This window comes from Pseudophryne corroboree, unplaced genomic scaffold, assembly GCF_028390025.1.
Source record: "Pseudophryne corroboree isolate aPseCor3 unplaced genomic scaffold, aPseCor3.hap2 scaffold_551, whole genome shotgun sequence".
In the NCBI taxonomy this organism is placed as follows: domain Eukaryota; kingdom Metazoa; phylum Chordata; class Amphibia; order Anura; family Myobatrachidae; genus Pseudophryne; species Pseudophryne corroboree.
Genome location: NW_026970151.1, coordinates 359,204 through 383,520, shown reverse-complemented (window position 1 = coordinate 383,520; position 24,317 = coordinate 359,204). Strand labels below are relative to the sequence as shown.

The 24,317-nt window shown below is 46.9% G+C and overlaps 13 non-coding genes and 2 pseudogenes across 13 annotated transcripts; 6 read left to right on the top strand and 9 right to left on the bottom strand.

Moving 5' to 3' along the window:
* Window positions 1–9,662: 9,662 nt before the first annotated feature.
* Window positions 9,663–9,825, bottom strand: LOC135032700 (U1 spliceosomal RNA). The gene has a single exon (XR_010228184.1). It is a non-coding gene; the product is annotated as a U1 spliceosomal RNA (small nuclear RNA).
* A 152-nt stretch (window positions 9,826–9,977) lies between these two features.
* On the bottom strand, window positions 9,978–10,141 carry LOC135032748 (U1 spliceosomal RNA). The gene has a single exon (XR_010228228.1). It is a non-coding gene; the product is annotated as a U1 spliceosomal RNA (small nuclear RNA).
* Window positions 10,142–10,816: 675 nt separating this feature from the next.
* On the bottom strand, window positions 10,817–10,979 carry LOC135032694 (U1 spliceosomal RNA). The gene has a single exon (XR_010228178.1). It is a non-coding gene; the product is annotated as a U1 spliceosomal RNA (small nuclear RNA).
* A 152-nt stretch (window positions 10,980–11,131) lies between these two features.
* Window positions 11,132–11,295, bottom strand: LOC135032723 (U1 spliceosomal RNA). The gene has a single exon (XR_010228203.1). It is a non-coding gene; the product is annotated as a U1 spliceosomal RNA (small nuclear RNA).
* Window positions 11,296–11,969: 674 nt separating this feature from the next.
* Window positions 11,970–12,132, bottom strand: LOC135032667 (U1 spliceosomal RNA). The gene has a single exon (XR_010228157.1). It is a non-coding gene; the product is annotated as a U1 spliceosomal RNA (small nuclear RNA).
* A 152-nt stretch (window positions 12,133–12,284) lies between these two features.
* On the bottom strand, window positions 12,285–12,448 carry LOC135032709 (U1 spliceosomal RNA). The gene has a single exon (XR_010228189.1). It is a non-coding gene; the product is annotated as a U1 spliceosomal RNA (small nuclear RNA).
* Window positions 12,449–13,122: 674 nt separating this feature from the next.
* Window positions 13,123–13,285, bottom strand: LOC135032666 (U1 spliceosomal RNA). Its single transcript, XR_010228156.1, has one exon. It is a non-coding gene; the product is annotated as a U1 spliceosomal RNA (small nuclear RNA).
* Window positions 13,286–13,437: 152 nt separating this feature from the next.
* LOC135032742 (U1 spliceosomal RNA) lies at window positions 13,438–13,601 on the bottom strand. Its single transcript, XR_010228222.1, has one exon. It is a non-coding gene; the product is annotated as a U1 spliceosomal RNA (small nuclear RNA).
* A 593-nt stretch (window positions 13,602–14,194) lies between these two features.
* On the bottom strand, window positions 14,195–14,322 carry LOC135032707 (U1 spliceosomal RNA; annotated as a pseudogene).
* A 144-nt stretch (window positions 14,323–14,466) lies between these two features.
* On the top strand, window positions 14,467–14,582 carry LOC135032714 (U5 spliceosomal RNA). The gene has a single exon (XR_010228194.1). It is a non-coding gene; the product is annotated as a U5 spliceosomal RNA (small nuclear RNA).
* Window positions 14,583–14,852: 270 nt separating this feature from the next.
* LOC135032717 (U5 spliceosomal RNA) lies at window positions 14,853–14,968 on the top strand. Its single transcript, XR_010228197.1, has one exon. It is a non-coding gene; the product is annotated as a U5 spliceosomal RNA (small nuclear RNA).
* Window positions 14,969–15,254: 286 nt separating this feature from the next.
* On the top strand, window positions 15,255–15,370 carry LOC135032722 (U5 spliceosomal RNA). Its single transcript, XR_010228202.1, has one exon. It is a non-coding gene; the product is annotated as a U5 spliceosomal RNA (small nuclear RNA).
* Window positions 15,371–22,117: 6,747 nt separating this feature from the next.
* On the top strand, window positions 22,118–22,281 carry LOC135032665 (U1 spliceosomal RNA). Its single transcript, XR_010228155.1, has one exon. It is a non-coding gene; the product is annotated as a U1 spliceosomal RNA (small nuclear RNA).
* A 152-nt stretch (window positions 22,282–22,433) lies between these two features.
* Window positions 22,434–22,575, top strand: LOC135032677 (U1 spliceosomal RNA; annotated as a pseudogene).
* A 692-nt stretch (window positions 22,576–23,267) lies between these two features.
* LOC135032749 (U1 spliceosomal RNA) lies at window positions 23,268–23,431 on the top strand. The gene has a single exon (XR_010228229.1). It is a non-coding gene; the product is annotated as a U1 spliceosomal RNA (small nuclear RNA).
* Window positions 23,432–24,317: the final 886 nt, after the last annotated feature.

Sequence of the window (24,317 nt, the reverse complement as noted above, 5' to 3'; positions counted from 1 at the left end):
CTCAGTTGGATCTCCTTCACTTGACAGGGGGTGCCCGAGCAGCAATCCTTCACAGCTCTGGCCCAACTCCTACTTACCTGCCAGGTGAGATACTATGATCTTCACTGTTAGGGCAATCAGGATGTGGAATTCCCTGCCAGGGAAGGTGGTAATGGCGGACTCTGTAATTGGATTTAAAAAAGGAATGGATACATTTCTGAATGAAAAAGCTATCCAAGGTTATAATACTTAAAATATCAACATGGTTAATCCGGGGGTAACATGAGTTGTAGTAGCTAACTAGTCATAAAACATTATTCAGCAAGTATGTAGAATCATCACAACTTAAAACAGGTTTAACACGATGGGCAATTTGCCTCTATTCAACCTCAAAAACTATGTTACTATATGTTACTATATTACTATGTTACTGTAGTATACAGAACACCACAATGCAATGAGCAGGGATAGTGAGCACTGATGAGGATACTAGAACTGACACTGAGCAGCAAGATGCAGCACTGGACTATTAGTAATGTACTGTAGTATGCTGAGCACAACAATGCAGCACAAGACAATGAGCAGTGATACTGAGCACTGATGAGGATACTACTGAGAACTGACACTGAGCAGGAGAGACACACTACTAGTATTACTGAGCAGCAATAAGTATCCACTGATACTGAGCACTGATATTGAGATTTCCACTGAGAGAACATAGCCACGTCCTCTCCGCTCTCTCTTCAATGCACGAGTAAAAATGGCGGCAACGCGCAGCTCTTTATATGGAATCCGAATCTCGCGAGAATCCGACAGCGGGATGATGACATTTTCCCTTGTTCAGGTTTTCCGAGTCAGGCGGGAACAACCGAGCCTGCCTCGTACCAGTGTAAACCACGTGGAGTTCGTGGGGAATTCGGTTCTCGGAGAACCGAACCCGCTCCTCTCTACCTTATACCCATCAATTTTTTTTATTTTCAATCTAAGCCCCTGCAGTTTTCTGTAAGCATCTGCTTTGCTATGATGATCAACAAGTCACAAGGGCAAACACTCAGGGCTTGAGGCGTAGATCTTAGGACCAGCTGCTACAAGCATGGCAGAGGTGTCACTATCACTGGTGACACCCAGAGAGGTGGCGAGGGAGATTGTAATGCAGTGCGCGCAGATAAGCAGCGCAATGGTAAAAAGGAGGCATGGTTTCATAGGTAGGGGCGTTGCCTGGTGGCCTGAATCTACATTTTGTTGCTCCGGGTGTCCCGGGGGTTGGGGGCTGCACCGGGGACTAGTGTGTGAGCGGTGCTGGCTCCTGCACAGTGACATGGCATGGCCACTAGAGATGTGCACCGGAAATTTTTCGGGTTTTGTGTTTTGGTTTTGGGTTCGGTTCCGCGGCCGTGTTTTGGGTTCGAACGCGTTTTGGCTAAACCTCACCGAATTTTTTTTGTCGGATTCGGGTGTGTTTTGGATTCGGGTGTTTTTTTCAAAAAACCCTAAAAAACAGCTTAAATCATAGAATTTGGGAGTCATTTTGATCCCAAAGTATTATTAACCTCAATAACCATAATTTCAACTCATTTTCAGTCTATTCTTAACACCTCACACCTCACAATATTATTTTTAGTCCTAAAATTTGCACCGAGGTCGCTGGATGACTAAGCTCAGTGACCCAAGTGGCCGACACAAACACCTGGCCCATCTAGGAGTGGCACTGCAGTGTCACGCATGATGGCCCTTCCAAAAAACACTCCCCAAACAGCACATGACGCAAAGAAAAAAAGAGGCGCAATGAGGTAGCTGTGTGACTAAGCTCAGCGACCCAAGTGGCCGACACAAACACCTGGCCCATCTAGGAGTGGCACTGCAGTGTCACGCAGGATGGCCCTTCCAAAAAACACTCCCCAAACAGCACATGACGCAAAGAAAAAAAGAGGCGCAATGAGGTAGCTGTGTGACTAAGCTCAGCGACCCAAGTGGCCGACACAAACACCTGGCCCATCTAGGAGTGGCACTGCAGTGTCACGCAGGATGGCCCTTCCAAAAACACTCCCCAAACAGCACATGACGCAAAGAAAAAAAGAGGCGCAATGAGGTAGCTGTGTGACTAAGCTCAGCGACCCAAGTGGCCGACACAAACACCTGGCCCATCTAGGAGTGGCACTGCAGTGTCACGCAGGATGGCCCTTCCAAAAACACTCCCCAAACAGCACATGACGCAAAGAAAAAAAGAGGCGCAATGAGGTAGCTGTGTGACTAAGCTCAGCGACCCAAGTGGACGACACAAACACCTGGCCCATCTAGGAGTGTCACTGCAGTGTCACGCAGGATTGCCCTTCCAAAAAACACTCCCCAAACAGCACATGACGCAAAGAAAAAAAGAGGCGCAATGAGGTAGCTGTGTGACTAAGCTCAGCGACCCAAGTGGCCGACACAAACACCTGGCCCATCTAGGAGTGGCACTGCAGTGTCACGCAGGATGGCCCTTCCAAAAAACACTCCCCAAACAGCACATGACGCAAAGAAAAATAAAAGAAAAAAGAGGTGCAAGGTGGAATTGCCTTGGGCCCTCCCACCCACCCTTATGTTGTATAAACAGGACATGCACACTTTAACCAACCCATCATTTCAGTGACAGGGTCTGCCACACGACTGTGACTGAAATGACGGGTTGGTTTGGACCCCCACCAAAAAAGAAGCAATTAATCTCTCCTTGCACAAACTGGCTCTATAGAGGCAAGATGTCCACCTCATCATCATCCTTCGATTCATCACCGTGTACATCCCCCTCCTCACAGATTATCAATTCGTCCCCACTGGAATCCACCATCTCAGCTCCCTGTGTACTTTGTGGAGGCAATTGCTGCTGGTCAATGTCTCCACGGAGAAATTGATTATAATTCATTTTAATGAACATCATCTTCTCCACATTTTCTGGAAGTAACCTCGTACGCCGATTGCTGACAAGGTGAGCGGCGGCACTAAACACTCTTTCGGAGTACACACTTGTGGGAGGGCAACTTAGGTAGAATAAAGCCAGTTTGTGCAAGGGCCTCCAAATTGCCTCTTTTTCCTGCCAGTATACGTACGGACTGTCTGACGTGCCTACTTGGATGCGGTCACTCATATAATCCTCCACCATTCTTTCAATGGTGAGAGAATCATATGCAGTGACAGTAGACGACATGTCCGTAATCGTTGGCAGGTCCTTCAGTCCGGACCAGATGTCAGCATCAGCAGTCGCTCCAGACTGCCCTGCATCACCGCCAGCGGGTGGGCTCGGAATTCTGAGCCTTTTCCTCGCACCCCCAATTGCGGGAGAATGTGAAGGAGGAGCTGTTGACCGATCAAGTTCCGCTTGACTTGATAATTTTCTCACCAGCAGGTCTTTGAACCCCTGCAGACTTGTGTCTGCCGGAAAGAGAGATACAACGTAGGTTTTAAATCTAGGATCGAGCACGGTGGCCAAAATGTAGTGCTCTGATTTCAACAGATTGACCACCCGTGAATCCTGGTTAAGCGAATGAAGGGCTCCATCCACAAGTCCCACATGCCTAGCGGAATCGCTCTGTCTTAGCTCCTCCTTCAATGTCTCCAGCTTCTTCTGCAAAAGCCTGATGACGGGAATGACCTGACTCAGGCTGGCAGTGTCTGAACTGACTTCACGTGTGGCAAGTTCAAAAGGTTGCAGAACCTTGCACAACGTTGAAATCATTCTCCACTGCGCTTGAGACAGGTGCATTCCACCTCCTATATCGTGGTCAGATGTATAGGCTTGAATGGCCTTTTGCTGCTCCTCCATCCTCTGAAGCATATAGAGGGTTGAATTCCACCTCGTTACCACTTCTTGCTTCAGATGATGGCAGGGCAGGTTCAGGCGTTTTTGGTGTTGCTCCAGTCTTCTGTACGTGGTGCCTGTACGCCGAAAGTGTCCCGCAATTCTTGTGGCCACCGACAGCATCTCTTGCACGCCCCTGTCGTTTTTTAAATAATTCTGCACCACCAAATTCAAGGTATGTGCAAAACATGGGACGTGCTGGAATTTGCCCAGATATAATGCACGCACAATATTGCTGGCGTTGTCCGATGCCACAAATCCACAGGAGAGTCCAATTGGGGTAAGCCATTCTGTGATGATCTTCCTCAGTTGCCGTAAGAGGTTTTCAGCTGTGTGCGTATTCTGGAAAGCGGTGATACAAAGCGTAGCCTGCCTAGGAAAGAGTTGGCGTTTGCGAGATGCTGCTACTGGTGCCGCCGCTGTTGTTCTTGCGGCGGGAGTCAATACATCTACCCAGTGGGCTGTCACAGTCATATAGTCCTGAGTCTGCCCTGCTCCACTTGTCCACATGTCCGTGGTTAAGTGGACATTGGGTACAACTGCATTTTTTAGGACACTGGTGAGTCTTTTTCTGAGGTCTGTGTACATTTTCGGTATCGCCTGCCTAGAGAAATGGAACCTAGATGGTATTTGGTACCGGGGACACAGTACCTCAATCAAGTCTATAGTTGGCTCTGAAGTAATGATGGATACCGGAACCACGTTTCTCACTGCCCAGGATGCCAAGGCCTCAGTTATCCGCTTTGCAGCAGGATGACTGCTGTGATATTTCATCTTCCTTGCAAAGGACTGTTGGACAGTCAATTGCTTGGTGGAAGTAGTAAAAGTGGTCTTACGACTTCCCCTCTGGGATGACCATCGACTCCCAGCAGCAACAACAGCAGCGCCAGCAGCAGTAGGCGTTACACTCAAGGATGCATCGGAGGAATCCCAGGCAGGAGAGAACTCGTCAGAATTGCCAGTGACATGGCCTGCAGGACTATTGGCATTCCTGGGGAAGGAGGAAATTGACACTGAGGGAGTTGGTGGGGTGGTTTGCGTGAGCTTGGTTACAAGAGGAAGGGATTTACTGGTCAGTGGACTGCTTCCGCTGTCGCCCAAAGTTTTTGAACTTGTCACTGACTTATGATGAATGCGCTGCAGGTGACGTATAAGGGAGGATGTTCCGAGGTGGTTAACGTCCTTACCCCTACTTATTACAGCTTGACAAAGGCAACACACGGCTTGACACCTGTTGTCCGCATTTCTGTTGAAATACTTCCACACCGAAGAGCTGATTTTTTTGGTATTTTCACCAGGCATGTCAATGGCCATATTCCTCCCACGGACAACAGGTGTCTCGCCGGGTGCCTGACTTAAACAAACCACCTCACCATCAGAATCCTCCTTGTCAATTTCCTCCCCAGCGCCAGCAACACCCATATCCTCCTCATCCTGGTGTACTTCAACACTGACATCTTCAATCTGACTATCAGGAACTGGACTGCGGGTGCTCCTTCCAGCACTTGCAGGGGGCATGCAAATGGTGGAAGGTGCATGCTCTTCACGTCCAGTGTTGGGAAGGTCAGGCATCGCAACCGACACAATTGGACTCTCCTTGTGGATTTGTGATTTTGAAGAACGCACAGTTCTTTGCTGTGCTTTTGCCAGCTTAAGTCTTTTCATTTTTCTAGCGAGAGGCTGAGTGCTTCCATCCTCATGTGAAGCTGAACCACTAGCCATGAACATAGGCCAGGGCCTCAGCCGTTCCTTGCCACTCCGTGTGGTAAATGGCATATTGGCAAGTTTACGCTTCTCCTCCGACGATTTTTATTTAGATTTTTGAGTCCTTTTTTTACTGATCTTTTGTGTTTTGGATTTTACATGCTCTGTACTATGACATTGGGCATCGGCCTTGGCAGACGACGTTGATGGAATTTCATCGTCTCGGCCATGACTAGTGGCAGCAGCTTCAGCACGAGGTGGAAGTGGATCTTGATCTTTCCCTATTTTTGGAACCTCAACATTTTTGTTCTCCATATTTTAATAGGCACAACTAAAAGGCACCTCAGGTAAACAATGGAGATGGATGGATACTAGTATACTTATGGATGACGAGTGACTGACGACACAGAGGTAGCTACAGCCGTGGACTACCGTACTGCGTCTGCTAGTATAGAGATGATAATTAATGATATAAAAAAAATATATATATAACTACTGTAGGTATATATAATATAATGACGGACCTGATGGACACTGTCAGCAGACTGCTAAACTACTAGTATGAAGAAGATAGAAAAAAACTTCCACCACAGGTAGGTAGGTATACAATTATGGACGAGCACTGACGACACAGAGATAGCCACAGCCGTGGACTACCGTACTGCGTCTGCTAGTATAGAGATGATAATTAATGATATAAAAAAAAATATATATAACTACTGTAGGTATATATAATATAATGACGGACCTGGTGGACACTGTCAGCAGACTGCTAAACTACTAGTATGAAGAAGATAGAAAAAAAAACCCACCACAGTTAGGTATACAATTATGGACGAGTGACGACACAGAGGTAGGTACAGCCGTGAACTACCGTACTGCGTCTGCTAGTATAGATAATATACTAAATATATTACTACTGTAGGTATATAATATAATGACGGACCTGGTGGACACTGTCAGCAGACTCCTAAACTACTAGTATGAAGAAGATAGAAAAAAAACCCCCACCACAGGTAGGTATACAATTATGGACGAGCACTGACGACACAGAGGTAGGTACAGCCGTGGACTACCGTACTGCGTCTGCTAGTATAGATAATATAATAAATATATTACTACTGTAGGTATATAATATAATGACGGACCTGGTGGACACTGTCAGCAGACTGCTAAACTACTAGTATGAAGAAGATAAAAAAAAAACCACCACAGGTAGGTAGGTATACAATTATGGACGAGCACTGACGACACAGAGATAGCCACAGCCGTGGACTACCGTACTGCGTCTGCTAGTATAGATAATATAATAAATATATTACTACTGTAGGTATATAATATAATGATGGACCTGGTGGACACTGTCAGTAGACTCCTAAACTACTAGTATGAAGAAGATAGAAAAAAAAAACCCACCACAGGTAGGTAGGTATACAATTATGGACGAGCACTGACGACACAGAGATAGCCACAGCCGTGGACTACCGTACTGCGTCTGCTAATATAGAGATGATAAAGATGAAAAAAAAAATATAACACTACTGCAGATAAATATTTATATAATATATGTATGACGGACCTGCTGGACACTGTCAGCAGAATGCGTTTATAGAATAAAAAAAAAACACCACAGGAGTGTTTAACTTTTTCAGGCAGACAATATACTGGTGGTCACACTGGCAGCAAAAGTGTTCACTGTACTCCTGCTATAACTGCTCCCCAGTCTCCCCCACAATTAAGCTGTGTGAGCAGTGAGCACTCAGCACAGTCAGATATACATAGATGATATATCATGCAGCACACTGAGGCTGAGCACAGATATGGTATGTGTATCGTTTTTTTTCAGGCAGAGAACGGATTATAAATAATAAAACTGGTGGTCACTATCAGCAAAACTCTACACTACTGAGTACTCCTGACAAGTTCAACTGCTCCCCAAATTAGTAGTAAATCAAATGTCACTCGTCTCTATCTTCTAATCTAAACGGAGAGGACGCCAGCCACGTCCTCTCCCTATCAATCTCAATGCATGTGTGAAAATGGCGGCGACGCGCGGCTCCTTATATAGAATCCAAGTCTCGTGAGAATCCGACAGCGGGATGATGACGTTCGGGCGCGCTCGGGTTAACCGAGCAAGGCGGGAGGATCCGAGTCTGCTCGGACCCGTGCAAAAAAGGGTGAAGTTCGGGTGGGTTCGGATTCCGAGGAACCGAACCCGCTCATCTCTTATGGCCACCCAGCATGACGCCTCCCTTCTTGACCATGCTGTAATTGCAGTCGCACTGCAGTTCAGCGTGATCATAAAAAATGGTGTAGCCTCCTGCTGGTGCAGACTGTATGTGCGCGCAGGAAGCCGCCACCATTTTTGTGATCACAGCGGCTGAATGTGATGTCATACAGCCGCTGTGACCACGCCCCCTGTGTCTCCTCCATTGCAGACCCCATTTTGAAGCCTTGCCCCCGCACCGCTCCATCCCTGACTTGGAAATGGAGTGTTGCTGACCCCCCTCTCCCCCCCTGCCCCGATTGACAGGCAGAGGCGATCGCATTCTCTGCGGGGTGCCGCAGAAAATGCAGGCACATGCGTATGCTCTTAGCAATTTTTGCAGTTGGATCACTTATTGTGATTGCAATCCAACCTGAATCAGGCCCTATTACCTATCACAATGCGCTGCGGGCAGTACAAAATTGGTTTAATATAGGAGAAAAACCCCCAGACCTGTGCTCCTTAACTGTACCTGGTGGCTAGTGGAGCGGCTGCCCAGTAATCAGTGTCCACGCCAGTGCGCACACGGTCCACCCCCTACGGCCACGCTCCCCTTCATCAGCGGCCTCGTGATCCGGAAGGGCGGTGTGTGTGTGACTGACCTTAGGAAGAAACCGGAGCCTCCGCTGCAGTGACCCAGCAACCAGGGCACGGGAGTATACAGCGCCGCTGGGAGTGATGAAGCTGCAGTAAAGATGTCTATTAGACCTAGCCTGCTGCAGCCCTTGTAGATTCTCATAAAACAAGTTCTTCTTTTCTTGTCAAAATGAATAGCTAAGAATAGGCTGCCTGAGGCAGGCCCCTGTTAAGTGGCCTGCTACTGAAGGCACCAACTACAAACTGAGCTCCCTGTTCATGGAAGCGGGGTTATAGAGGAGGATGCACTGAGCATCTTGGGAACAGTCAAAAGCTTTGAGCCGGTTGGTGCCTCAGATCAAGATCCTACTCTACACCCCAATGTGAATCCTTGTGGAGTCCTGTGTACCCCACAGAAGAAATTAATGTGTCACACCCATTGGCAGCAACCTTAGAATAGCTGCTGATGGGCACAATTGAGAAAGGAAGGGGGGGGGGGGGGACATTTGAATCCAGCACATAGATGCAATTCAAATATGTAATTTGTACCTTCCTATTTTAAAATATAATGGATGAACTTCACCCTGTGAGAACAATCTTCATGATCAAGAGATCTCATATGCAAAATAAGTATGAGTTGGGATAGGGCTGGGGAGGGTGGCTGCTCGGCCCCTTCCCCGTCAAGTTAAGGAGATTCAACTGAGGAAGCACAAGGGAACTCTCGTCTGGGGACAACAACTGCAGGGAGACCACATCTTTTCAGATGAACATGGGAGGGCGGAAGGCTGCCTAATACTGAAGCACCATCAAATATCAAACCATATGCAACAACTAGTACAAGCATTCCTGGGGGAAGGTCTGCAGCAGACGGATTTGCATACGGTGATGTCATCCAAGCAGTGGGCCAAAGTTGGCTGGAACCCTCATTTGCATATGAAAAGAGAAAAGGGGCATGCAGGGCATGGCGGCCTTTTGCGGTGCTTGGATGACCCCTAGTTCGCATTAAACACCCCCACCCTCCTTTGGTGTGGGGCTCATGTTGGCTATGCCCCAGCCCCTGAAGCATTCAAGCTGATTTCTTGCAGCAGCTGGGCACTGTAACAGCTCCAGAGCTGCTCTGTAAGGCAACTAAAAGGGTGTGGGCCCTGCAGCACTACCTGTAGTTCGCATTGTGTGTTGGAAGGCACAAAGTAAGCAGACGGGAGAAGTCAGGATAGTGCGCAAGGGCATAGAAGGCAGTGGCTCCAGAAAAGAGAAGTGGAAACAGACAGCAAACTAGGCTGGAGAGAGACCTGAGACAAAGAGATCTGAATTATACGAGAGCCGACCAGGGGAAACAAAAATTATGCAATCAAGTTTCCCACATTTGGGGAAATCGCAGGAGCAGCACACCCAGAGTGCAATGGGTGAGCCTTGCCCTTGGAGAAGCACCTTCATGATCATAGTATCTCACCTGGCAGGTAAGTAGGAGTTGGGCTAGAGCTGGGGAGGGTCACTGCTCGGGCACCCCCCTGTCAAGTGAAGGAGATCCAACTGAGGCAGCACAAGGGTACTCTCGAAAGAAGAACAAGGCTAGAGGAATATATGAGACAAAGAAATCTGACTTTTACCAGAGCTGACCAGAGGAAAACACAAACACAGTCCCCCACTACCACAAAAAATGCAGGCGAGTTTCCCACATTTGGGGAAATCACAGGGGTCAGCATACCCAGAATGCAATGAATGAACCTCACCCTGGGAGAACAATCTTCATGACCATGGTGTCTCCTATGCAAAATAAGTATGATTTTGGATAGGGCTGGGAGGGCCGCTGCTCAGGCACATCTCTGTCAAGTAAAGGAGATTCAACTGAGGCAGCACAAGGGAACTCTCATCTGGGGACAACAACTGCAGGGAGAACACATATTTTCAGATGAACATGGGAGGGCAGAAGGCTGCCTAAAACTGAAGCACCCCCAAACAACAAACCAAATGCAACAACTAGTGCAAGCATTCCTGGGGAAAGGCCTGCAGCAGATGGATTTGCATATGGTGATGTCATCCAAGCAGTGGGTCAAAGTTGGCTTCAACCCTCATCTGCATATGAAAAGAGAAAAGGGGCGTGTAGGGCATGGCGGCCTTTTGCGGTGCTTGGATGACCCCTAGTTCGCATTAAACACCCCCGTCCACCTTTGGTGTGGGGCTCATGTTGGCCATGCCCCATCCCCTGAAGCATTCAAGCTGATTTCTTGCAGCAGCTGGGCACTGTAACAGCTCCAGAGCTGCTCTGTAAGGCAAGTAAAAGATTGTGTGGGCCCTGCAGCACTACCTGTAGTTTGCATTGTGCATTGGAAGGCACAAAGTAAGCAGACGGGAGGAGAAGTCAGGATAGTGCACAAGGGTATAGAAGGGAGGGGCTCAAGATAAAAGAAGTGGAAACAGACAGCAAACTAGGCTGGAGAAAGACCTGAGACAAAGAGATCTGAATTATACGAGAGCCGACCAGAGGAAACACAAATTATGCAGTCAAGTGTCCCACATTTGGGGAAATCGTAGGAGCAGCACACCCAGAGTGCAATGGGTGAGCCTTGCCCTGGGAGAAGCAACTTCCTGATCATAGTATCTCACCTGGCAGGTAAGTAGGAGTTGGGCTAGAGCTGGGGAGGGTCGCTGCTCGGGCACCCCCCTGTCAAGTGAAGGAGATCCAACTGAGGCAGCACAAAGAAACTCTCGAAAGAAGAACAAGGCTAGAGGAAGATCTGAGACAAAGAAATCTGACTTTTACCAGAGCTGACCAGAGGAAAGCACAAACACAGTCCCCCACTACCACAAATAATGCAGTCGAGTTTCCCACATTTGGGGAAATCACAGGGGTCAGCATACCCAGAATGCAATGAATGAACCTCACCCTGGGAGAACAATCTTCATGACCATGGTAACTCCTATGCAAAATAAGTATGATTTGGGATAGGGCTGGGGAGGGCCGCTGCTCAGGCACATCTCTGTCAAGTAAAGGAGATTCAACTGAGGCAGCACAAGGGAACTCTCATCTGGGTACAACAACTGCAGGGAGAACACATATTTTCAGATGAACATGGGAGGGCAGAAGGCTGCCTAATACTGAAGCATCCCCAAACAACAAACCAAATGCAACAACTAGTAAAAGCATTCCAGGGTGAAGGTCTGCAGAAGACGGATTTGCATACGGTGATGTCATCCAAGCAGTGGGCCAAAGTTGGCTGGAACCCTCATCTGCATATAAAAAGAGAAAAGGGTTATGCAGGGCATGGCGGCCTTTTGCGGCGCTTGGATGACCCCTAGTTTGCATTAAACACCTCCACCCTCCTTCGGTGTGGGGCTCATGTTGGCTATGCCCCAGCCCCTGAAGCATTCAAGCTGATTTCTTGCAGCAGCTGGGCACTGTAACAGCTCCAGAGCTGCTCTGTAAGGCAAGTAAAAGGGTGTGGGCCCTGCAGCACTACCTATAGTTCGCATTGTGCGTTGGAAGGCACAAAGTAAGCAGAAAGGAGGAGAAGTCAGGATAGTGCGCAAGGGCATAGAAGGGAGCGGCTCAAGAAAAGAGAAGTGGAAACAGACAGCAAACTAGGCTGGAGAGAGACCTGAGACAAAGAGATCTGAATTATACGAGAGCCGACCAGGGGAAACACAAATTATGCAGTCAAGTTTCCCACATTTGGGGAAATCGCAGGAGCAGCACACCCAGAGTGCAATGGGTGAGCCTTGCCCTGGGAGAAGCACCTTCATGATCATAGTATCTCACCTGGCAGGTAAGTAGGAGTTGGGCGAGAGCTGGGGAGGGTCGCTGCTCGGGTACTTCCCTGTAAAGTGAAGGAGATCCAACTGAGGCAGCACAAGGGAACTCTCGAAAGAAGAACAAGGCTAGAGGAAAATCTGAGACAAAGAAATCTGAGTTTTACCAGAGCTGACCAGAGGAAAGCACAAACACAGTCCCCCACTACCACAAATAATGCAGGCGAGTTTCCCACATTTGGGGAAATCACAGGGGTCAGCATACCCAAAATGCAATGAATGAACCTCACCCTGGGAGAACAATCTTCATGACCATGGTATCTCCTATGCAAAATAAGTATGATTTGGGATAGAGCTGGGGAGGGCCGCTGCTCATGCACATCTCTGTCAAGTAAAGGAGATTCAACTGAGGCAGCACAAGGGAACTCTCATCTGGGGACAACAACTGCAGGGGGAACACATTTTTTCAGATGAACATGGGAGGGCAGAAGGCTGCCTAAAACTGAAGCACCCCCAAACAACAAACCAAATGCAACAACTAGTACAAGCATTCCTGGGGGAAGTTCTGCAGAAGACGGATTTGCATACGGTGATGTCATCCAAGCAGTGGGCCATAGTTGGCTGGAACCCTCATCTGCATATGAAAAGAGAAAAGGGGTATGCAGGGCATGGCGGCCTTTTGCGGTGCTTGGATGACCCTTAGTTCGCATTAAACACCCCCACCCTCCTTCGGTGTGGGGCTCATGTTGGCTATGCCCCAGCCCCTGAAGCATTCAAGCTGATTTCTTGCAGCAGCTGGGCACTGTAACAGCTCCAGAGCTGCTCTGTAAGGCAAGTAAAAGGGTGTGGGCCCTGCAGCACTACCTATAGTTCGCATTGTGCGTTGGAAGGCACAAAGTAAGCAGAAAGGAGGAGAAGTCAGGATAGTGCGCAAGGGCATAGAAGGGAGCGGCTCAAGAAAAGAGAAGTGGAAACAGACAGCAAACTAGGCTGGAGAGAGACCTGAGACAAAGAGATCTGAATTATACGAGAGCCGACCAGGGGAAACACAAATTATGCAGTCAAGTTTCCCACATTTGGGGAAATCGCAGGAGCAGCACACCCAGAGTGCAATGGGTGAGCCTTGCCCTGGGAGAAGCACCTTCATGATCATAGTATCTCACCTGGCAGGTAAGTAGGAGTTGGGCGAGAGCTGGGGAGGGTCGCTGCTCGGGTACTTCCCTGTAAAGTGAAGGAGATCCAACTGAGGCAGCACAAGGGAACTCTCGAAAGAAGAACAAGGCTAGAGGAAAATCTGAGACAAAGAAATCTGAGTTTTACCAGAGCTGACCAGAGGAAAGCACAAACACAGTCCCCCACTACCACAAATAATGCAGGCGAGTTTCCCACATTTGGGTAAATCACAGGGGTCAGCATACCCAAAATGCAATGAATGAACCTCACCCTGGGAGAACAATCTTCATGACCATGGTATCTCCTATGCAAAATAAGAATGATTTGGGATAGAGCTGGGGAGGGCCGCTGCTCATGCACATCTCTGTCAAGTAAAGGAGATTCAACTGAGGCAGCACAAGGGAACTCTCATCTGGGGACAACAACTGCAGGGGGAACACATTTTTTCAGATGAACATGGGAGGGCAGAAGGCTGCCTAAAACTGAAGCACCCCCAAACAACAAACCAAATGCAACAACTAGTACAAGCATTCCTGGGGGAAGTTCTGCAGAAGACGGATTTGCATACGGTGATGTCATCCAAGCAGTGGGCCATAGTTGGCTGGAACCCTCATCTGCATATGAAAAGAGAAAAGGGGTATGCAGGGCATGGCGGCCTTTTGCGGTGCTTGGATGACCCTTAGTTCGCATTAAACACCCCCACCCTCCTTCGGTGTGGGGCTCATGTTGTCCATGCCCCATCCCCTGAAGCATTCAAGCTGATTTCTTGCAGCAGCTTGGCACTGTAACAGCTCCAGAGCTGCTCTGTAAGGCAAGTAAAAGGGTGTGGGCCCTGCAGCACTACCTGTAGTTTGCATTGTGCATTGGAAGGCACAAAGTAAGCAGACAGGAGTAGAAGTCAGGATAGTGCACAAGGGTATAAAAGCGAGTTTCCCACATTTGGGAAAATCACAGGGGTCAGCATACCCAGAATGCAATGAATGAACCTCACCCTGGGAGAACAATCTTCATGACCATGGTATCTCCTATGCAAAATAAGTATGATTTGGGATAGGGCTGGGGAGGGCCGCTGCTCAGGCACATCTCTGTCAAGTAAAGGAGATTCAACTGAGGCAGCACAAGGGAACTCTCATCTGGGGACAACAACTGCAGGGAGAACACATATTTTCAGATGAAAATCTTGGTCATGCTCTGGTTTCTCTTCAGAACGAACAAATCTTTCGCCTTTTACTAAAGATTTCCGTGGAGAGGAGCAAAACCGAGTTTTATCTCAATTTTTGCATGCCCCATCTTTTTGGGGTTTCTTTTATCGGTTTAAAGATAGAATGAGTGTGCTTTAATGTAAGTTCATTTGCATAGAAATGACAGTAAATGTTTGTTTCTTTTCAAACAGAACTTTCTTGACCATGCTACTTGCTTGAAAGATCTGGGAGCACATGGAATGCAGTACAAACCATGCTTATAGCAAGGAGAAGCCAGGTGAGAAATCTGCTTTCTTTCAAGTTGGGCGCTCACTTTGATCTGAATGAGGACTGCTGGCACAGCATTTAGGCGACAGGTGGAATCTTGGTCATGCTCTGGTTTCTCTTCAGAACGAACAAATCTTTCGCCTTTTATTAAAGATTTCTGTGGAGAGGAGCAAAACTGAGTTTTATCTCAATTTTTGCATGCCCCATATTATTGGGGTTTCTTTTATCAGTTTAAAGACAGAACGAGTGTGCTTTCTTGTTAGCTTTAATGTAAGTTTATTTGCATAACAATGACTATAAATGTCTGTTTCTTTTCAAGCAGAACTTTCTTGACCATACTAATTGCTTGAAAGATCTGGGAGCACATGGAAAAGAGTACAAACCATGTTTATAGCAAGGGGAAGCCTGGTGAGAAATCTGCTTTCTTTCATTCAAATTGGGTGCTCACTTTGATCTGAATGAGAACTGCTGGCATGGCACTCAGGCGACAGGTGGAATCTTGGTCATGCTCTGGTTTCTCTTCAGAACTAACAAATATTTCGCCTTTTATTAAAGATTTCCGTGGAGAGGAGCAAAACTGAGTTTTATCTCAATTTTTGCATGCCCCATATTATTGAGGTTTCTTTTATCAGTTTAAAGACAGAACGAGTGTGCTTTCTTGTTAGCTTTAATGTAAGTTTATTTGCATAACAATGACAGTAAATGTTTGTTTCTTTTCAAACAGAACTTTCTTGACCATGCTACTTGCTTGAAAGATCTGGGAGCACATGGAAAACAGTACAAACCAAACAGTATCACAAGAGCCTTTATTTGATCTTTCATGAAGATAGAGCAGAATTGAGGACACGTCAACAATTTCTGCCGAAGGTGGTTCATCTTTCCACATGGTGCCTTTGGCCACTGACACCTTCGTTGAGTCAAAGTCTCTGGCTGTGGTCAGAACTTTGAAAATGTATGTCACCAGAACGGTTCAGATTAGGAAAACAGAGGCTCTGTTTGTCCTGTATGCTCCCAACAGGATTTGGTGTCCTGCTTCCATGCAGACCATTATGCGCTGGATCTGTGGTAAGATTCAGCATGCTCGTTCCACGGCAGGATTGCCGTTACTGAAGTAGGTGAAGACCCATTCTACTAGAAAGGTGGGTTCATCCTTGGCAGCTGGTCGGGGAGTCTCGGCATTGCAACTTTGCCGAGCAGCTATTTAGTAAACACTTTTGCTAAGTTTTACAAGTTTGATACCTTGGCTGATGATAACCTTAAGTTGGATCATTCGGTGCTGCAGAGTCGTACGCACTCTCCCACCCGTTCAAGAGCTTTGGTATAACCCCATGGTTCTTAATGTGACCCCAGCATCCTCTAGGTCGTATGAGAAAATAGGATTTTAATACCTACCGGTAAATCCTTTTCTCTTAGTCTGTAGAGGATGCTGGGCACCCGTCCCAGTCCATACTGTGTCTGCAGTTATTACTTGTGGTTATACACATGTTGTGTTATGGTTCTGGTCAGCTTTTTGCTGCAATTGTTCATGCCATTGGCTTGTGTTCTGTTGAATGCCACTTTCTGCGGCATGCTTAAGGTGTGAGCTGGTAAGATGCTCACCTTAGTTTAACAATAAATCCTTTCCTCGAAATGTCCGTCTCCCTGGGCACAGTTCCTATAACTGGAGTCTGGAGGAGGGGCATAGAGGGAGGAGCCAGTTCACACCCTTTGAAAGTCTTAAAGTGCCCATGTCTCTTGCGGATCCCGTCAATACCCCATGGTTCTTAATGTGACCCCAGCATCCTCTACGGACTAAGAGAAAAGAATGCCCTTGCGCACTATCCTGACTTCTCCTCCCGTCTGCTTACTTTGTGCCTTCCAACGCACAATGCGAACTACAGGTGGTGCTGCAGGGCCCACACCCTTTTACTTGCCTTACAGAACAGCTCTGGAGCTGTTACAGTGCCCAGCTGCTGCAAGAAATCAGCTTGAATGCTTCAGGGGATGGGGCATGGCCAACATGAGCCCCACACCAAAGGAGGGTGGGGGTGTTTAATGTGAACTAGGGGTCATCCAAGCACTGCAAAAGGCCGCCATGCCCTGCATGCCCCTTTTCTCTTTTCATATGCAGAAGAGGGTTCCAGTCAACTTTGGCCCACTGCTTGGATAACATCACCGTATGCAAATCCGTCTGCTGCAGACCTTCCCCCAGGAATGCTTGTACTAGTTGTTGCATATGGTGCTTCAGTATTAGGCAGCCTTCCGCCCTCCCATGTTCATCTGAAAAGATGTGGTCTCCCTGCAGTTGTTGTCCCCAGACGAGAGTTCCCTTGTGCTTCCTCAGTTGAATCTCCTTAACTTGACGGGGGAGGGGCTGCCCGAGCAGCCACCCTCCCCAGCCCTATCCCAACTCATCCTTATTTTGCATATGAGATCTCTTGATCATGAAGATTGTTCTCACAGGGTGAGGTTCATCCATTATATTTTAAAATAGGAAGGTACAAATTACATATTTGAATTGCATCTATGTGCTGGATTCAAATGTCCCCCCCCCTTCCTTTCTCAATTGTGCCCGTCAGCAGCTATTCTAAGGTTGCTGCCAATGGGTGTGACACATTAATTTCTTCTGTGGGGTACACTGGACTCCACAAGGATTCACATTGGGGTGTAGAGTAGGATCTTGATCTGAGGCACCAACCGGCTCAAAGCTTTTGACTGTTCCCAAGAAGCTCAGTGCATTCTCCTCTATAACCCCGCTTCCATGAACAGGGAGCTCAGTTTGTAGTTGGTGCCTTCAGTAGCAGGCCAATTAACAGGGGCCTGCCTCAGGCAGCCTATTCTTAGCTATTAATTTTGACAAGAAAAGAAGAACTTGTTTTATGAGAATCTACAAGGGCTGCAGCAGGCTAGGTCTAATAGACATCTTTACTGCAGCTTCATCACTCCCAGCGGCGCTGTATACTCCCGTGCCCTGGTTGCTGGGTCACTGCAGCGGAGGCTCCGGTTTCATCCTAAGGTCAGTCACACACACACCACCCTTCCGGATCACGAGGCCGCTGATGAAGGGGAGCGAGGCCGTAGGGGGTGGGCCGTGTGCGCACTGCGGTGGACACTGATTACTGGGTAGCCGCTCCACTAGCCACCAGGTACAGTTAAGGAGCACAGGTCTGGGGGTTTTTCTCCTATATTAACCCAATTTTGTACTGCCCGCAGCGCATTGTGATAGGTAATAGGGCCTGATTCAGGTTGGATTGCAATCACAATAAGCGATCCAACTGCAAAAATTGCTAAGAGCATACGCATGTGCCTGCATTTTCTGCGGCACCCCGCAGAGAATGTGATCGCCTCTGCCTGTCAATCGGGGCGGGGAAGGGGGGGAGAGGTGGGTCAGCAACACTCCATTTCCAAGTCAGGGATGGAGCGGTGCGGGGGCAAGGCTTCAAAATGGGGTCTGCAACGGAGGAGACACAGGGGGCGTGGTCACAGCGGCTGTATGACATCACATTCAGCCGCTGTGATCACAAAAATGGTGGCGGCTTCCTGCGCGCACATACAGTCTGCACCAGCAGGAGCCTACACCATTTTTTATGATCACGCTGAACTGCAGTGCGACTGCAATTACAGCATGGTGAAGAAGGGAGGCGTCATGCTGGGTGGCCATGCCCTGTCACTGTGCAGGAGCCAGCACCGCTCACACACTAGTCCCCGGGTGCAGCCCCCAACCCCCGGGACACCCGGAGCAACAAAATGTAGATTCAGGCCACCAGGCCACGCCCCTACCTATGAAACCATGCCTCCTTTTTACCATTGCGCTGCTTATCTGCGCGCACTGCATTACAATCTCCCTCGCCACCTCTCTGGGTGTCACCAGTGATAGTGACACCTCTGCCATGCTTGTAGCAGCTGGTCCTAAGATCTACGCCTCAAACCCTGAGTGTTTGCCCTTGTGACTTGTTGATCATCATAGCGAAGCAGATGCTTACAGAAAACTGCAGGGGCTTAGATTGAAAATAAAAAAATTGATGGGTATAAGGTAGAGAGGAGCGGGTTCGGTTCTCCGAGAACCGAATTCCCCACGAACTCCACGTGGTTTACACTGGTCCAAGGCAGGCTCGGTTGTTCCCGCCTGACTCGGAAAACCTGAACAAGGGAAAATGTCATCATCCCGCTGTCGGATTCTCGCGAGATTCGGATTCCATATAAAGAGCTGCGCGTTGCTGCCATTTTTACTCGTGCATTGAAGAGAGAGCGGAGAGGACGTGGCTATGTTCTCTCAGTGGAAATCTCAATATCAGTGCTCAGTATCAGTGGTTACTTATTGCTGCTCAGTAATACTAGTAGTGTGTCTCTCCTGCTCAGTGTCAGTTCTCAGTAGTATCCTCATCAGTGCTCAGTATCACTGCTCATTGTCTTGTGCTGCATTGTGGTGCTCAGCATACTACAGTACATTACTAATAGTCCAGTGCTGCATCTTGCTGCTCAGTGTCAGTTCTAGTATCCTCATCAGTGCTCACTATCACTGCTCATTGCATTGTGGTGTTCTGTATACTACAATAACATAGTAATATAGTAACATAGTTTTTGAGGTTGAATAGAGGCAAATTGCCCATCGTGTTCAACCTGTTTTAAGTTGTGATGATTCTACATACTTGCTGAATAATGTTTTATGACTAGTTAGCTACTATAACTCATGTTACCCCCGGATTAACCATGTTGATATTTTAAGTATTATAACCTTGGATAGCTTTTTCATTCAGAAATGTATCCATTCCTTTTTTAAATCCAATTACAGAGTCCGCCATTACCACCTTCCCTGGCAGGGAATTCCACATCCTGATTGCCCTAACAGTGAAGAAACCTTTCCTCCATTGCGTTCTGAACTTTCCTCCAGTCGCAGCGAGTGACCACGTGTTCTTTTAATAAATAATTCCTCTGATAACTCTTTGTTATGTATCTTTACATATTTGAAGATATTAATAATATCTCCTCTTAGGCACCTCTTTTCTAGTGTATAAATATTCAGCCTAGTAAGTCTTTCCTTATAGTCCAGTACTTTTAGGCCTTTAATCAATTTAGTCTTCAGGATCTCTTACACTTCCATGAGCAGCAGAGTAGTGCAATGGAAGCATGCTGGGCCCATAACCCAGAGGTCGATTGATCGAAACTATCCTCTGCTATGTGCATTTTTTTTTTTATAATTAAAGTAATCAAAAACTGGGATTGATATTTTGGCTCTTTTATTTTTACTTAAAGTACAATAACTTTTATCATTTTAATTTGTTTTAATAGTATATTGACAGCATTGTTTTCTTTAAAAAATCCACTTAATTTTCTTTACCCTATTACTGAAATGGTAATTGACAAAAACAAACTACATTGTCACCAGAAGAGCAATGCAAAATGTACAAGTGATATATGAAAATCATCTTCCATCTTGAATTTCAATGATGCATTGGGACAACAATTTGTGAGAAACATCTTCACCCATAAAGAAAGATTTTCTTAATTCCTTACCTGTGTGCTGATTAGATATCACCTTGTTTTCACATTAAACAGACTTCCCCATGAGGAAGCAGCAATGATGCAGTGACGTTTCCTGGTGTCAACCTGTATTATTTCAGTAGACATTGAAATGAGAATGCATCTTTGATGCCTTTCCAATGAAGCAAGTTTAATTCAGTAATAGGTGAAAAACCATTCATACAAAGGTGTTAATCAGAGACTTGGCTTTGTGGACACTTTTCAGAGAGCAAATTTGTTAGCATAAACATAAAATCAGAAAATGAAGAGCTGTTTAATCACTCAATTGGACTTTTCTGCCAGCATAATTTTTTTTCTCTGCAACCCACTGCTAAATTGTGCTTCCTAGCTGTTTTTTTATAAAATCACTTAATCAAATCTAACTCTGATTACATCAGAGAAGGCCAGGTACCCTACACCATAAGGGGGGTTTTTGAAATTTTGACTTGTCTACTTAAAGATCACCAAAATCTGATTACAAGGTCAATTACATCCATGGGTGGGATTGAACCACCAACCTTTTGGTTAATAGCCAAACATGCTAACCGATTGTGCCACAGAGACACCTTGCAAAAGTCAATACTGACAAAGGCTAATAAGCATTCATCTAGAACGTTTCCTAGAAAAACTTTAAAAAATCAATAATCTGGAGAATTTTTGTAAGAAACACATTGGTACTTTCCCATGATGAGTGAGTGCTTCAGGATTTCTTGCACTTACATGGGCTATTAACCAAAAGGTTGGTGGTTCAATCGCACCCAGGGATGTAACTGACCTTGTCAACAGATTTTGGTGATCTTTAAGTAGACAAGTCAAAATTTCATACCCCCTCTTATGGTGTAGGGTACCTGGCCTTCTCTGACGTAATCAGAGTTAGATTTAATTAAGTGATTTTATAAAAAACAGCTAGGAAGCACAATTTAGCAGTGGGTTGCAGAGAAAAAAATAACATTTTAAACCTACCGGTAATTTTTTTTTCTCGTAGTCCGTAGAGGATGATGGGGACTCCGTAAGGACCATGGGGGATAGACGGGCTCCGCAGCAGACATGGGCACTTTAAGAAAGACTTTTGATCTGGGTGTGCACTGGCTCCTCCCTCTATGCCCCTCCTCCACACCTCAGTTAGAGAAACTGTGCCCAGAGGAGACGGACAGTACGAGGAAAGGATTTTTGTTAATCCAAGGTCAAGATTCATACCAGCCACACCAATCACACCGTATAACTTGTGATATACTACCCAGTTAACAGTATGAAAACAACATAGCATCAGTCCAAGACCGATGAAAACTAACATATAACCCTTATGTAAGCAATAACTATATACAAGTCTTGCAGAAGTAGACCGCACTTGGGACGGGCACCCAGCATCCTCTACGGACTACGAGAAAAAGATTTACCGGTAGGTTTAAAATCTTATTTTCTCTTACGTCCTAGAGGATGCTGGGGACTCCGTAAGGACCATGGGGATTATACCAAAGCTCCCAAACGGGCAGGAGAGTGCGGATGACTCTGCAGCACCGATTGAGCAAACAGGAGGTCCTCCTCAGCCAGGGTATCAAACTTATAGAACTTTGCAAAGGTGTTTGAACCAACTTTGACCCACTGCTTGGATGACATCACCATATGCAAATCCATCTGCGGCAGGCCTTCCCCCAGGAATGCTTGCACTAGTTGTTGCATTTGGTTTGTTGTTTTGGGGGTGCTTCAGTATTAGGCAGCCTTCTGCCCTCCCATGTTCATCTGAAAATATGTGTTCTCCCTGCAGTTGTTGTCCCCAGATGAGAGTTCCCTTGTGCTGCCTCAGTTGAATCTCCTTTACTTGACAGAGATGTGCCTGAGCAGCGGCCCTCCCCAGCCCTATCCCAAATCATACTTATTTTGCATAGGAGATACCATGGTCATGAAGATTGTTCTCCCAGGGTTAGGTTCATTCATTGCATTCTGGGTATGCTGACCCCTGTGATTTCCCCAAATGTGGGAAACTCAACTGCATTATTTGTGGTAGTGGGGGACTGTGTTTGTGCTTTCCTCTGGTCAGCTCTGGTAAAAGTCAGATTTCTTTGTCTCAGATCTTCCTCTAGCCTTGTTCTTCTTTCGAGAGTTCCCTTGTGCTGCCTCAGTTGGATCTCCTTCACTTGACAGGGGGGTGCCCGAGCAGCGACCCTCCCCAGCTCTAGCCCAACTCCTACTTACCTGCCAGGTGAGATACTATGATCATGAAGATGCTTCTCCCAGGGCAAGGCTCACCCATTGCACTCTGGGTGTGCTGCCCCTGCGATTTCCCCAAATGTGGGAAACTTGACTGCATAATTTGTGTTTCCCCTGGTCGGCTCTCATATAATTCAGATCTCTTTGTCTCAGGTCTCTCTCCAGCCTAGTTTGCTGTCTGTTTCCACTTCTTTTTTCTTGAGCCCCTCCCTTCTATACCCTTGTGCACTATCCTGACTTCTCCCGTCTGCTTACTTTGTGCCTTCCAACGCACAATGCAAACTACAGGTAGTGCTGCAGGGCCCACACCCTTTTACTTGCTTTACAGAGCAGCTCTGGAGCTGTTACAGTGCCCAGCTGCTGCAAGAAATCAGCTTAAATGCTTCAGGGGCTGGGGCATAGCCAACATGAGCCCCACACCGAAGGAGGGTAGAGGTGTTTAATGCGAACTAGGGGTCATCCAAGCGCCGCAAAAGGCCGCCATGCCCTGCACACCCCTTTTTTCTTTTCATATGCAGACGAGGGTTGAAGCCAACTTTGACCCACTGCTTGGATGACATCACCATATGCAAATCCATCTGCTGCAGGCCTTCCCCCAGGAATGCTTGCACTAGTAGTTGCATTTGGTTTGTTGTTTGGGGGTGCTTCAGTTTTAGGCAGCCTTCTGCCCTCCCATGTTCATCTGAAAATATGTGTTCTCCCTGCAGTTGTTGTCCCCAGATGAGAGTTCCCTTGTGCTGCCTCAGTTGAATCTCCTTTACTTGACAGAGATGTGCCTGAGCAGCGGCCCTCCCCAGCCCTATCCCAAATCATACTTATTTTGCATAGGAGATACCATGGTCATGAAGATTGTTCTCCCAGGGTGAGGTTCATTCATTGCATTCTGGGTATGCTGACCCCTGTGATTTCCCCAAATGTGGGAAACTCGACTGCATTATTTGTGGTAGTGGGGGACTGTGTTTGTGCTTTCCTCTGGTCAGCTCTGGTAAAAGTCAGATTTCTTTGTCTCAGATCTTCCTCTAGCCTTGTTCTTCTTTCGAGAGTTCCCTTGTGCTGCCTCAGTTGGATCTCCTTCACTTGACAGGGGGTGCCCAAGCAGCAATCCTCCACAGCTCTAGCTTAACTCCTACTTACCTGCCAGGTGAGATACTATGATCTTCACTGTTAGGGCTATCAGGATGTGGAATTCCCTGCCAGGGAAGGTGGTAATGGTGGACTCTGTAATTGGATTTAAAAAAGGAATGGATACATTTCTGAATGAAAAAGCTATCCAAGGTTATAATACTTAAAATATCAACATGGTTAATCCGGGGGTAACATGAGTTGTAGTAGTTAACTAGTCATAAAACATTATTCAGCAAGTATGTAGAATCATCACAACTTAAAACAGGTTGAACACGATGGGCAATTTGCCTCTTTTCAACCTCAAAAACTATATTACTATATGTTACTATATTACTATGTTACTGTAGTATACAGAACACCACAATGTAATGAGCAGTGATAGTGAGCACTGATGAGGATACTAGAACTGACACTGAGCAGCAAGATGCAGCACTGGACTATTAGTAATGTACTGTAGTATGCTGAGCACCACAATGCAGCACAAGACTATGAGCAGTGATACTGAGCACTGATGAGGATACTACTGAGAACTGACACTGAGCAGGAGAGACACACTACTAGTATTACTGAGCAGCAATAAGTAACCACTGATAATGAGCACTGATATTGAGATTTCCACTGAGAGAACATAGCCACGTCCTCTCCGCTCTCTCTTCAATGCACGAGTAAAAATGGAGGCAACGCGCAGCTCTTTATATGAAATCCGAATCTCGCGAGAATCCGACAGCGGGATGAT